This window comes from Saimiri boliviensis, chromosome 6 (assembly GCF_048565385.1).
Source record: "Saimiri boliviensis isolate mSaiBol1 chromosome 6, mSaiBol1.pri, whole genome shotgun sequence".
Taxonomy (NCBI): Eukaryota; Metazoa; Chordata; class Mammalia; order Primates; family Cebidae; genus Saimiri; species Saimiri boliviensis.
This window is the reverse complement of record NC_133454.1, coordinates 102,497,987-102,511,092: the sequence shown is the minus strand read 5'-3', so window position 1 is coordinate 102,511,092 and position 13,106 is coordinate 102,497,987. Positions and strand designations below refer to the sequence as shown.

The following is a 13,106-nucleotide window of genomic DNA, read 5'->3' as shown; positions in this document are numbered from 1 at the left end:
GTGACAGAGTGAGACTCTGTCTCAAAAAAAAAAAAAAAAAAAAAAAAAAGAATTGCCAAAACTCAGGAACAACCAAGATGTTCTTCAGTATGTACATGGATAAACTGTGGTACATCTAGACCCTGGAATACTATTAGAGCTAAAAAGAAATGAGCTGATGATGTGCAATAGGCAAACCTCAAAATTAGGGCATATGCTGGGAGGGCAGGAAATAATTCTGGGGTGAACCAGTGCTACTAAACAGCTTTTATTGAAGTGGCAGTGTATAGCAGCAGCAGAGGTACCTTGAGGGCAGGAGTATCCCATAGGCAGTGTGCCCAGAATAGCAGCTTAGAGGCAGTTCCATACTAATAGTACAGTAATATTTATACCCACTTTTAATTATGTGCAAATTAAGGGGTGGCTTATGCAGAAATTTCTAAGAGGAAGTTGGTAACTTCCAGGTCATCAGGTCATTGCCATGGAAAGGGGCAGTAACATCTAAGTGTTGCCATGGAAATGGTAAACTGACCATGGCCCACTGGTGGGCGTGTCTTAATGGAAAGCTGCTTCTGCCCAGGACTTGTGTTAGCTAGCCCTCAATTTGGGCCGATGTCCAAGCCCTGCCTCTGGAATTGAGTCCCGCCTCCTACCTCGCTGTCAAGCCATGCAAAGACGTGGAGGAAACTTAAATACTTAAATATATATTTCTTTTCTCTCTCTCTTTTTTTTATTTTTTTTAATGGAGTTTCTCTCTTGTCGCCTAGGCTGGAGTGCAACAGCATGATCTCAGCTCACTGCAACCTCCGCCTCCCAGGTTCAAGCTATTCTCCTGCCTCAGCCTCCTGAGTAGCTGGGATTATAGGTACCTGCCACCAGGCCTGTCTAATTTTTGTATTTTTAGTAGAGATGGGTTTTCACCACTTTGGCCAGGCTGGTCTTGAACCCCTGACCTCAAGTGATCCACTTGCCTTTGCCTCCCAAAGTGCTGGGATTACAGGTGTGAGCCACTGCACCCTGCCTTAAATGTCTATTTCTAAGCCAATTGGAAAGGGCCATGTATAGTATGATTGCAACTATATGACATTCTTGAAAAGGCAAAACTGTGGAGGTAGTAAAAAGATAGTGGTTGCCAGGGGTTGGGCAGGGAGGGATGAACAGGCAGAGCATAGAGGATTTTTAGAGCAGACTGATACCTACTCATCATCAACTGAGATGTCCCCTCTTCCGGGAAGCCTTCCTTGACCATCAAGCCTGGGTAGTCTGACGTAGAGATCCTTAGTTTGCACTCCTTGTGCTGACTGCATCACAGCCCATTGTATCCAATATTTACTTGGCTGGCATACTGTCTTTCCTCCTCCTCTATACTGCAGACTTCATGAGGGTAGGGACCTTGACTCATTCGCTTCTGCTTCTGGCGCATTATTAGGTAATCATTACACAGTTGTTGAATAAATGAGTGAATGAATGCGGAATAAATGACCCATCTGTGGTAAGTAAGCAGAGTTTTTTTTTAATCACTGTGGATCCTAGCGGCCTTTAAGAAAATTACAGAATAGAGTGGCCTTGGGTCCATCCCTTCCTCCTAATAGTGATAATAGCTTTTACATAGTATGTGACAACTTTATCTTAAAGCCATCAGCCCTGGGAATCAGGCTATTAATAAAAATATTTCTATTTACTATATGCATTACTGTGTGCCAAGACTTTTGCTAAGTGCTTATTTACGTATTTTAATGCTCAATCTTGAGAATTAGGAAGTATCATTAGGCTTGTTATAGAGGAGCAAATTGTGGCTCAGAGAGGTTAAATAACTAGTTCAGAGTCACACAGCTAGTAAGTGGCAGAGCTGGGTTTTGAATCTCATCTTTCTGACTCATGCCCTTAAATTGTCTAATGGTCAATCCCTTTTGGAATTGGAACAAAAGCTGATAGAAGCAGGTTATGTTTATTTTTTATTTTTATTTTTTTTCAAGACGGGGTTTCACCATGTTGGCCAGGCTGGTCTTGAACTCCCGACCTCAGGTGATCTGCCCACCTTGGCCACCAAAGTGCTTGGATTACAGGCATGAGCCACCACGCCCGGATGAAGCAGGTTATGTTTATAAGCAGGACTCCAGTGCAGTAAATCTCTGATGAATATACTCATGTTCTATTAATAAACAGCTTGGCCATCTGCCCTGGGCCTTGTGATGTTTGCATCTTTTCGTTAAACTCTCAAGGAGTGACTTGTGTTTGTGCTCTTTTGATCCCTTTCTTCCTCTCTGAGCTGGCACTGAGAGGCCGCGTCCACTGCCCTCTCTCTCTCCCTGGCAGCACTGATCCCTAGCAGGGGAAGGACGCAGCTCAGCTGTCACTCCACGTGCCGGCTTTGCCTCCTCTCCCGCCCTCACCCCCTGCCCAGCACTGGCAGCAGCCAGCCGCCTTTCCCACCAGAGGCGATTTGGCCACTGTCGCTGTGGAATGATCACACAGGCTCAGAGCAGTAGGTACATGACAAGGCAGAGCATCAGCAAGATGCCACAGAAAGTCCCATTGGTGATGCAGTGCCTGAGTCACCACCACCTGGGGCCAGGTAAAGGGGCCAGCTGATAGATACTTGGAATGAGGCATGCAGACAGTGTCTCATCTACTGGTTAGCAATTTAGAATGGGTTCTCCTTGAGTTTCTTCCAAAAGCAGTACCCCCTCATTTTTTGGTAAAATTTCTATAAAACAACCAGGTTTTCCTTTCATGTACCTTTTTTTTTTTTTAACCTCCATGAACTGACAGTGATTGTAATATTTTGTTTAAAAATATGAAGAATAATAGGAGAAGAATCATCTAAAAGTATACCATGAAGAATTAAATTCTAGGCTCTTTATAGGTAACAAGATACTAGTGGTAGTTTTGGCTGGGCGCAGTGGCTCACACCTGTAATCCCAGCACTTTGGGAGGCTGAGGTGGGAGGGTGACATGAGCCCAGCAGGTAGAGGTTGCAGTGCTGAGCTGAGATTGCACCACTGCACTCCAGCCTAAGAGACAGAGTGAGAACCTGACTTTTAAAAAAATGAAGTGGTTCTCTACCAAGGTAGTGACAAACAAAAAAAGTGGTATTTTTAACATTTACTTTTTCCTTTATCTAAAAATTTAATTTCAGGTGACAAATTTTATACCATAATTCAAATTATGTTTGTTCCTTTGCTCAGAAGAAACATTGGTCACCTTCCTCTGCCTTTAATTACATCTCATCCACCCTCTCATATTTCTCAAAACATTTTTTCTTATGACAGTATGTCATATTCATTATGAAAAGTTTGGAAAGCATAGTAGGCCAGAAAGCGTTTTTATGACCCTAGGTACTGATTCTGTGCCAGCTTCATCTCCATCCTTAATTTCTCCATTTACTCTGTGTGTGTGTGTGTGTGTGTGTGTGTGTGTGTGTGTGTGTGTGTGTTTTGAATGTGCTGCCTTAATATAAAAGTGGCTCTGTGTTGTTGGCTCACAGGAATTAGTGTGCTCACCCACTGTGGGTCAAGGACAGCGTATGACAAAGGACCCTGGTCACGTGGCAGACTGTTCTTTTCAAAGAGGCTGTGCTTCCAGGACACGTGCCCCCCGGGTCACTCAAGTTCTTGATGTGTTACATCAATACTTTGGAGAGAGGCCACCCAGAATCTCTTAAAAAGCATTCTGAATAACACAGAGATCTTTTTCCACAGGAAAAAGCTCAGTGCTCGAATCTTAGTTTTCTGCCCCACACTGCCCGATGTTGTGACTATTGCACTGGTTTTTCCAGGGTTCACCTTTAGGTTTAATTTCCTGAAATTGATCTGCTTGGCTACGCTGGCTTTATTTTCACTCTTTTGCAAAGAGGAGAAATGGCAGTGAACAGACGGTGTTTTATTAGGTTTTTGCTTCAAAAAATTAAACAGCGATGCAGGATCTCTGCTAGTTTTTTTTTTTCTTACAGGCACCTAATAGGCATCCGCTGGGTCTATGTCAGAACTGATATTTACCTTAGATGAATCACCAAAATTCCAGTGAGCCAGCATTCCCAGTGGGGATTCCAGATTTGCCACACTTGTGGAGCTGTTGAGTTTTTTTTGTTTGTTTGTTTTTGAGATGGAGTCTCGCTCTATTGCCTAGGCTGGAGTACAGTGGCAACGATCTCAGCTCACTGCAACCTTTGCCTCCCAGGTTCAAGCAATTCTCCTACCTCAGCCTCCTGAGCAGCTGAGACTACAGGCACCTGCCACCGTGCCTGGCTAATTTTTATATTTTTAGTAGAGATGGGGTTTCACCATGTTGGCTAGGCTGGTCTTGAGCTCCTGACCTTGGATGATCTGCCCGCCTCGGCCTCCCAAAGTTTTTTTTGAGACAGTCTTGCTCTGTCGCCCAGGCTGCTGGAGTGCAGTAGAATGATCTCAGCTCACTGCAACTTCCACCTCCCAGATTCAAGTGATTCTCCTGCTAAGCCTCTCTCTCCAGTAGCGGGGATTACAGGTGCGTGCCACCATACCCGGCTAATTTTGTATTTTTAGTAGAGATGGGGTTTCAGCATCTTGGCCAGGCTAGTCTTGAATTCCTGACCTCGTGATCCACCTGTGTTGGCCTCCTAAAGTTCTGGGATTACAGGTGTGAGCCACCGCACCCAGCCAGTTTTTGTATTTTTAGTAGAGAAGGGGTTTCACCATGTTAGACAGGCTGGTCTCAAACTCCTGACCTCAAGTGATCCACCTGCCTCAGCTTCCCAAAGTGCTGGGATTACAGGCGTGAGCCACCAGCCTGGCCAGGGCCGTTGAGTTTTATGGTGGTTCTTCTGTCCATCTAAATTCCCACTCTGGAGCCCTCTGAGAATTGGAGGAGCCAGCTGGAGGGGAGAGAGGCAGCTCCCACACCAACTCAACAGCAGGTGCACTCCTAGCAGGCCCAAAGATTCCAAAGGGAAGTGAAGCCAGCCTGATGTTCAGGGTGAGATTTGCTTTGTGCCACTCTTTTTATAGGGAAATTGGGATTGCTGGCCATGAGCATGTCACCCTTCGCCAGCCTTTTATCTCACCCTGGCTTCTGTGGCCACCAGCTTCTTAGGCAGTTGTATGTGTTATTATTTTACTGTTTAACAGTGAGCTCCTGGGCTCCCGGGCTGACTTCACCAGAAGACCACCTCTTGCCAGTGGTGTTCTGATAACTTAGCCAGAAAGAGGTGTTAACCGGAACATGATTGCTTTTAATTTCCTGACCTTAGAAAAAGAAGGAAAGTGCAGTTTTAACGGGTGGTGAGTGCTAAAGGAAATGTTCTGTCCCTGAGTTGGCCTGGGGAGAGCCTAGTGCTCTCCTGCTCCAGACTGAGCCAGTGTGGACTCCAGTGTCAGACACACTGAGTCTGCATCCCACCTCTGCCATTTTTAGCTGTGGACCACGGCCAAGCGACTCCGCCCATCTAAACTTCAGTGTCCCTCTCTGGCAAGTGGGGTTAGTAATAGTATTCCACTGCAAGGGTCTTTCTGGGGTTTCAATTGCTCATTCATCCAATCCCTGACAGAGAAGACCTATTCAATGCATGGTGGTCCAGGTCAGTTTATTATTGGCCATGGTTAAAACCTGTTCTCTGGCCAGGTGCAGTGGCTCATGCCTATAATCCCAGCACTCTGGGAAGCCGAGGCCAGCAGATCACTTGAGGCCAGGAGTTTGAGACCAGCCTGACCAACATGGTGAAACCCCATCTCTACTAAAGATATAAAATTAGCTAAGCATGCCTGTAATCTCAGCTACTTGGGGGGCTGAGGCAGGAGAATCACTTGAACCCAGAAGGAAGAGGTTGCAGTGAGCTGAGATCGCCCCACTGCACTTCAGCCTGAATGATAGAGTGAGACTGTCTCAATAAATAAATAGAACCTGCTTCTCAAACTCCCCCATATCTCTCCCTGCCTCCCAGCATTTTCTCCCTACTTGAACTTTTGGGCCTCACAGTATCATGGCCATGTCTTGAGATGGGTTTTGTCCAAAAATTAGATGAGCTTTTGACTGTCTTTTTTTCCCCCCTTTTTTTGAGACAGGGTCCACTCTGTTACCCCGGCTCTGTTGCCCAGGCTGGACTGCAGTGACGTGATCTCAGCTCACTGTTACCTCTGCCCCCCGGGTTCAAGCAATTCTCCTGCCTCAGCCTCCTGAGTAGCTGGGATTATAAACGCACACCACCATGCCCGACTGATTTTTGTATTTTTAGTAGACATAGGGTTTTGCCAGTTTGGCCAGGCTGGTCTCGAACTCCCGAACTCAAGTGATCCTCCTGCCTCGGCCTCCTAAAGTGCTGGGATTACCAGCATGAGCCACCGCACCTGGCCTGATTATTCTTGATGAATCACTTTACATAGGTGGTTGAACAGTTCCTGGGGCATATCCCATTCCACTTCAGGTTTTGCCTCTTATTTCCTTCATCTTGCTCATGTCTCAACACCCATCTCCCCAGCCTTTCTGCACTTAAAATTTCAGGTGGAATACTATCCAGTGAAGGGTTTGGAGGCTTTTTTAAAGAACTGACTGTCCTGGCTGGGCATGGTGCTCACACCTATAATCCCAGCATTTTGGGAAGCTGAGGTGGGCAGATCACTTCAGCCCAGTAGCTTTAGACCAGCCTGGTCAAGATGATGAAACCTCATCTCTACAAAAAATACAAAAATTAGCTGGGCACCGTGGTGTGCACCTGTAGCCCCAGCTACTCAGGAGGCAGAGATGGGAGGATTGCTTGAGCCCAGACGACTGGGGCTGTAGTGAGCTGTGATCCCATCGTGGCACTTCAGCCTTGGTGACAGAGTAAAAAACCCTGTCTCAAGACAAACCAACAGGAAGAAAGAATTGACTATCCTTATACCCCTTTTGGGTCTCCCTGAAAACTATTCATGCTTCAACTTTTCTGCACTTTGTTCTGGCATGACTAATATGTAACAACTGGGCGTTAAATATACTATATATAAGATTCCAGATCGGAGAATGGAAACACTTAAAAAGAAAAAAAAGGAGTTGGCTTATGCGGGCTATTTGGAAACCATTCAGTGGGGCAGTATAATTTTTATTTTCAGAAGCTTATGGATTGAACCCCACCCAAGCTTCCCATGCGCCTAAGAAGGCTGGCAGAAGATGCCCTGCCAAGTTTCCTCGCAAGGGCCATAAAGGAGTGATCCTCTGCTTCCCGGTTCTTCTTTCAAAGAAACTGGGGACAGGCGGTGGCCTTGGCTGCCTTGGCCATGAGCCTCCCTGAGCCGGGTAGCTGGTGGTCCGCGGGGGCCACTGGCAGCAGGTGCTGCACACAGTCCCTTGCCCCAGAAAGAACATTTACAAGTCCGGGAAGGGCGCTGCTAACGGTTGTTGAATTTGGAGGACAGTTACGTTACAGTCTCGGCGGCTTTTTGATGCCTGGTCAGAAAAGCTCAACCATAAAGCTATCCAGTTTTACACAGAAAGGACATCTTTTTTACATTTAAAGTTGTGTGTGTGGTTATGGGGGAAGGTGGTGTTGTTATAGCTGCGGAGGAAATTAAACCATAGGAAATAGTAATAACAAGGTCTCTGTGTTCTCACTGTTGACAATTCACAAGCTAAATGGTGGAATGAAAAGGGGTAAAAAGGATTTCAGGGGTGCATTTGAGTGCTGTCGCACACATGGGGGTCAGAATCTGGAATCCCGGTGCTGAAAGGACTTGAGGAGCCACTGACTGCACCCCCACAGTTTACGGAGAAGGGAATGAAACCCCCATCAATTTGGCCTTCAGGCTAAGCCCTGCTTCTAAAAACCCTTTGGAAGTCTGGCTTGTCGTCCCAAAGTGCAGTCCACCAGCTTCTGCCAGCCTGGAAGAGACAGCGCCTCTGCAAGCTGAAACTCAGCTCACTTCCTGGTTGGCAATTGGCAAGAAGGCAGCTTCCCAGTCTTCTGAGAACTGGGTTTCTCTTCTAACTCAGTGGCACCCTCTCTGGGCCCTGGTGAAGAATCACGTAGGAAAGAAGCAGGCTGCTGTCCTCCAGAGTCCCACCGCTCCCCCAACCCATACCCTACCATTGCTCCTCCCCCACCCCCACCCTATCCTCACCCCTACCCTTACTCCTACCCCAACCCCTCTGGAATAGAGCAGAGCAGACTAAAGAGCAGCTTAGAGAAGTGAGGGTCAAGTGAGCACAGGGTGCCTAACTCTGCTGATACGCTGGGAGGTGCTGGGAAATTTTCCAGTTTACTGGCAGACTTACTTTTCTCCTTCAATTTCAAAAAGCAGAGAAGGATGTTATCTAGTTTTTTTTTTTTTTTTTTTTGAGACACTGTCTTGCTCTGTAGGCTGGAGTGCAGTGGTATGATCTTTGCTCAGTGCAACCTCCAGGTTCAAGCAATCCTCCTTTACCTCAGCCTCCCGAGTAGCTGGGATTACAGGCATGCACCACCACACCTGGCTAATTTTTGTGTTTTCAGTAGAGATGGGGTTTCACCATGGTGGTCTCAAACTCCTGGCCTCAAGTGATTCATGTGTCTTAGCCTCCCAAAGTCCTGGGATTACAGACATGAGCCACCACGCCTGGCCAGGATGTTAACGATTCTTAAAGAATAGTTAGATGTGCAAAGGAGTTTGGACTTCTTCATGAAGCTGATGGGGAGTTACTGAAGAGAACAAAGCCAGAGCAAGGTGACCAGAGTAAGGGGTGGGGCACGCCTGGAGGACGGGGATGGGTGAGGAGGCTGCCACAGGTCCAGGGTAGCGGGCAGGGGAAGATGGTCCCTGACTGGGGTGGTGGCAGTGAAGGATTTTTGAGATATGTTGGTGGTAAACACAGCAAGGCTTGGTGGTTGATGGGAAGTGCCTGAGAAGGGAGAGAACCAGTAAGAGTGACTGACAGGTCTCTCCTTGGGCTGCGGGGTGGTCACAGTGCTGTACGCAGAGAGAGGCGGTGGAAGAGAAGGTGGAGGCTTTGGGGAACAAGATAATGAGTCTGAGGTTCAAGGGTTGGGCAACCAGAATGAGAAAAGTTGAGCGATGGAGGATTAGGGTTCTGTGTAGAGATTGAGAAACATCCAGCTTCAGGACAGTCTGCAGCACATTTGAGTGGCACACTGAACAGAAATGCTGCTGTTTTAGAGGCGGGAGGTGAAGGGTAACTGGATCATACTCACTGCTTCACACTCTGCAACTCACTCACAGTCACAGCACGGGGCGGTGCGAGCCGGTCTGTCTGTGGCTTTTACAGGGTTTCAAAGCAGTTGCCCCTACTCCCTCTAATAAAGGGAAAGAGGGAAATGGCCCCGCATGCTTTCTTCTCCATCATGACTGAAAGGAAGAATTTTTCCTAAGGATTTTACTGAATGGAAAAAAATAGATGCCCTTTCCTTCTTCTTCTTTTTTTTTTTTTTTAAAGACCACTTTTCCCTAGAATGATCTTACCCTGGGCCCATTATCCTAGAGCTGGGAATTTGTATGTGAAAAGGAAGACATCGAGGTGTTAAGAGAATGTAAAGAAAATATTTTCCATCTCTGATGAGAACTGCTGAGGAATGAGCTGCTATGGGAGACTGAATTTAGAATTTACGTAGAGAGGACTTTCTTATGGAGCAGATTTGGAAGACAAGCTGTGGAACTGCATTCTGCAAAGATCAGAGGGAGTCAGACAGCTTTTTGTCTGTAGAGTTTCATGGGAGGCCTCCAGGGACCCTTGGCAGGAGATTCCTGGAGACCCATGAAAGGGAAAGTCCTATTTCTGGGTCTTATTTTGAATTTCCTCCTCTTAAACCTCAGGCCCAAACAGAACCCCTTTCCTCTCCAGTATCCTAGGCACTGCTTAGCTTGCGAAAGGACAAAATGAGCAAAGTTAGAATGTCATTTATTTCAGCAGCTTGAGAATGAAGAGATTGAAACTCTAGTCCCCGTTCCATTTCAGACTCTCAGAGACCTTGGGCAAGCCACTGTGCCTTTTCAGGCCTCAGTTTTCTCAGCTGTAAGATGGGTAGGAATGTACCTCTTGCAGTTCTGGGGTGTTAAATGAGATAATACATGTAAATGCCTGGCACATAGTAAGCCTTCAATAAAAGTCAGTTGTGGTTGCTACTGATCATGACCACCCTACCTCCCTTGCTGGAAGAACAAATTACTCGATGTAAAAAGTCATTTAAAAGCAAAAGGTACTAGGCAAAAGCTGTGGTGCTATCAATAACTATTATTAATAATAGGTTTCTAATTACTTTTGCCACGGTATTAAGTGAAGGCCTCTTTGGGTGGGTGACGACTGGCGAAATGGGAACTATTATTAATGGAGCTGCCAGCTCCTGTTACCAGCTCCACTGACATAATATTTCTCTCTGGGAATCCTTTGACAAATCAGCTGAATTTCCTATTCCCTTGTCCTAAGCTCTGTAAATTTGATCCACATGTCTCCAGTGTTGTTTCTGTAGATTAATAATGGAGAAAGGAGGAGGAGTCTGGCCTGCAGTGGGGCTCTCCCAGCCGTTCGGGCTGTCGTGGGTTTCAGCTTGTAGTTGGGGTGGTTTTCCCTTTTGTTTTACTTGTTTTAATGCTTACAGCCAGCTCTTCCCAATGTGTTTGGTTACTCAGCTGCCAGAGAGAGTTTCTGCTTTATGGACTGGGGCCCTGCTAGGGGGTTACGGGGCAGAGCCCAGTCATGAACGCTTCCCCCTCCTCCAACAGAAACAAAGCTTGGAGGAAGGGCTTTGAAGCGGTGCTTAGCTAAGTCAGTGCTGGATGTGATGAGAGGGGTCGCTGCCGTCCAGGAGAGGCAGAGACAAATGGAGAGGGGGCTCCACCACATCAGCTTGGAGGAGAGTGGGAAGGCCTGGGTCAGGCGAAGGTGGAGCTGTGAGGGCAAGATTGACCATCAGCTGAACCTACAGAATGGCCAGAGAATGCACTAAGGCCCTGGGCTGGAGGAAGACGACTGTGCATGTTTGCTCAAGAAAGAGAAACACATGGCGTTCAGCATGGGGGTGTCCACGTGTGAAACGGGCAGTAATAATACAGCCATGTTGTCACAGGCACCAGCCGCACATAGGGACAGCCACGAGTGAGCTTTGGTGGTGTGTTCATTGGACTGTGAGCTCACAGAGGAGTTAAGTATATACCTTGTAGAGCCCGTCTATCCCACGTGTGAATCCTAGCTCTACCGCTTACCTGAGCAAGTTATTCAAAGTCTCTGAATGTCAGTCACCCAATATCTCAAATGGAGCCAGTAGTACCTATCTCTTAGGGTTTTGTTTGTTTGTTTGTTTGTTTGAGACACTGTCTTTGTCATCCAGGCTGGAGAGCAGTGGTGCAATCTCAGCTCACTGCAACCTCTGCCTCCTGGGTTCAAGCGATTCTCCTGCCTCAGCCTCCCGAGTAGCTGGGATTACAGGTGCCTGCCACCACACCTGGCTAATTTTAGCATTTTTAGTAGAGAGATGGTTTCACCATGTTGGCCAGGCTGATCTCAAACTCCTGACCTTAAGAGATTTGCCCACCTTGGCCTCCCAAAGTGTTGGGAGTACAGGTGTTAGCCACCACACCTGGCCTTATATAGGGTTGTTGAAAGAATAAATGAGATTATGTAAATAAGGCCTATGTTCCCAGCACAAAGTAAAAATAATAGCAACAGCACTTGATAGAGCAGGTACTCTGAGCCAGGCGTTGCTCCAAGCACTGACCTCCAGTTACTCACTTCGTCCTCACGGCAACCCTATGAGCTAGGCACTCTAGTTATCACTAGTTAACAGATGATGAACCGATGCAGAGTCTAAGTAACCTGACCAAGATCACACCACTGGTTAAGCGGCAGCCGGAATTACAAACTCCAGCATTCTGCTCCGAAGCCCTGCCTGCTGTACCTGTTGCTGCTATTGTCCTTGTTACAACACACATGTTTGGGGGATTCAAACCCAGACATGGCCACATCCCAGGACTCTCCAGTTATCTCAAGCAGTTTTCAGAGAATTTCTCCAAAAGTGATTAAATTCCTGTGGGTTTCTTTAAAAAAGGAAAAAAATAATGGTTGTGACTAAGTGTTGGAAAAAGATGTGTCCATTAAAGAAACAGTGGTTACCGAAAGTTGGGAATCCGTACCTAGGTTCTGACTACAACTACAATCTCTGTGGCCACATGCTCTTAAGAGCCAACATGTATTTAAACCAGTCTGATTTTGCTTTTCTGGTGCTTTCTAAGAAGCCGCATAGGGAGTTGCAGAAATTTACAGGCTGTCACCCTCTGGGATTGATTCTGACAGTTCTGCTCTGCTGCTGTTGAAGTGTTAATGAAAAACATTAATTGGACTTGGCCCATGGCTAGGACACGTCCCCTTCTTGGAGTGGGGAAGGCACTATCCCTTTCGAATGGTTGTTCCCAGCATGGGGAAAAGACAGGACTCAGGGTGGCACTGCCCTTCAGGAAAGCAAGATGGGCATTTACATCTGACTCGGGCATCCCTGAGCTGTATGAAAACAAAGCCAGTCTCTTTGTCACCCCAGAACCCTGTGTGTAGCACAACACGTGTGCTGAGTCAGGCACTCTGTAAACATTCAGCAAGTGAGTGAATGAATGAATGCTTGTATGATCCAGGAGCCCAAGCAGGCCAGTTTCTTGGGCACTTCCAAGAAAGGATGGTCTCCATGTGCTTTTTCTTTTTTTTTTTTTTTGAGACAGAGTTTTGCCCTTGTTGCCCAGGCTGGAGTGCAATGGCACAATCTCATCTTACTGCAACCTCTGCCTCTCGGGTTCAAGCAATTCTCCTGCCTCAGCTTCCCGAGCAGCTGGGATTACAGGCATGCGCCACCATGCCTAGCTAATTTTGTATTTTTATTAGAGACTGGGTTTCTCCATGTTGGTCAGGCTGGTCTCAAACTCCTGAGGCTGGTGATCCACCTACCTCAGCCTCCTAAAGTGCAGGGATTACGGGCCTGAGCCACCACGCCCGGCCTCCACGTGCTTAAAACCACAGCTAGAAGTGAGCTATTTCTCATTCTGGTCCCTGTAGCACCGTCATCCACAGTCAAAGTTCCCAAGTCCTCAAGGCTCAAAGAGATTTTGCCTACTGAACCGCTCTCAAGAGCAGGGGAGCAGGGCTCAGCCCTGCCCACAGCAGGCTGGGGCCCACCAAGCTTCCCCTCCTTCCTAAGTGTGACCTGTGTG

General features: G+C 47.1%; 1 protein-coding gene across 1 annotated transcript in view; it reads left to right on the top strand.

Annotated features, from left to right (window-relative positions):
• The window catches only part of ABTB2 (ankyrin repeat and BTB domain containing 2), a 212,861-nt gene that overhangs the window by 144,654 nt on the left and 55,101 nt on the right, over nt 1-13,106 (top strand). The window lies entirely within an intron of this gene.